At 50.4% G+C, this 758-nt stretch overlaps 1 pseudogene; it reads left to right on the top strand.

The window, feature by feature from the left end:
* Nucleotides 1-18: 18 nt before the first annotated feature.
* The window catches only part of LOC103583709, a 2919-nt pseudogene continuing 2179 nt past the window's right edge, over nt 19-758 (top strand).

Below are 758 nucleotides of genomic sequence, written 5' to 3' on the forward strand. Positions count from 1 at the left end.
TGATGCTGCTGTCACCACATGCACCAGTGGTTACTGACACCACATGGGCCCCCTGTGCTGCCTCCACACCAGACACGCCCACCACAGATGAGCCCCCTCTCCACTGCCACCCACTCAGCTGTGCTGGCACAAGGAGACTCACAAGTGGAACCACCAGAAGGAGGTAAGTGAACACAAACCCATGTCCCAGTAGCACAACCCACAGGGGGAATTATGTTGACACTGTGGTCATGCTCCCAAGGGTTAGAGCTACATACACAGCCTTTGTGAATGCCTTGACCTAGAGAGAGACACACATGGAGTCCTCAGAGAGTACAGAAACCCAGGACAGCCAAATAGAGTACAGAAGAAAATTCCCAGCCACAACCAACCATGGGAAGCAAGAACCCTGGAGGAACCTCTGCCTGTAGGAATGAGGAAAGAGAAACCCTCCCCAGGGTCACCAATTTAATCTGAGGAGTTCCAGTATACCCCAGCACACCTATCAGGACAGGACACTTACCAAGGTGCTCCCAGAGTCAGTCAACCCAGCCAAAGAGTGACAAGCCACTCGGGCACTTCTCATAAGAGCTCAAGAGCTCACCCATATCTTTCATGAACCAGCAGAATGTCACTAACCATAGCAAGGAAACACTAAGTGCCCAAGTGCTTAGGAGGCACTCACACAAATCCAACATTGAATATGGCTTAAGTAACCACACAGAGACTATACCACTGTGTCTACCTGGAACCAATACTAAAACACCCTATTCAATGGT

Source organism: Galeopterus variegatus, unplaced genomic scaffold (assembly GCF_000696425.1).
Source record: "Galeopterus variegatus unplaced genomic scaffold, G_variegatus-3.0.2 Scaffold26516, whole genome shotgun sequence".
In the NCBI taxonomy this organism is placed as follows: Eukaryota; Metazoa; Chordata; class Mammalia; order Dermoptera; family Cynocephalidae; genus Galeopterus; species Galeopterus variegatus.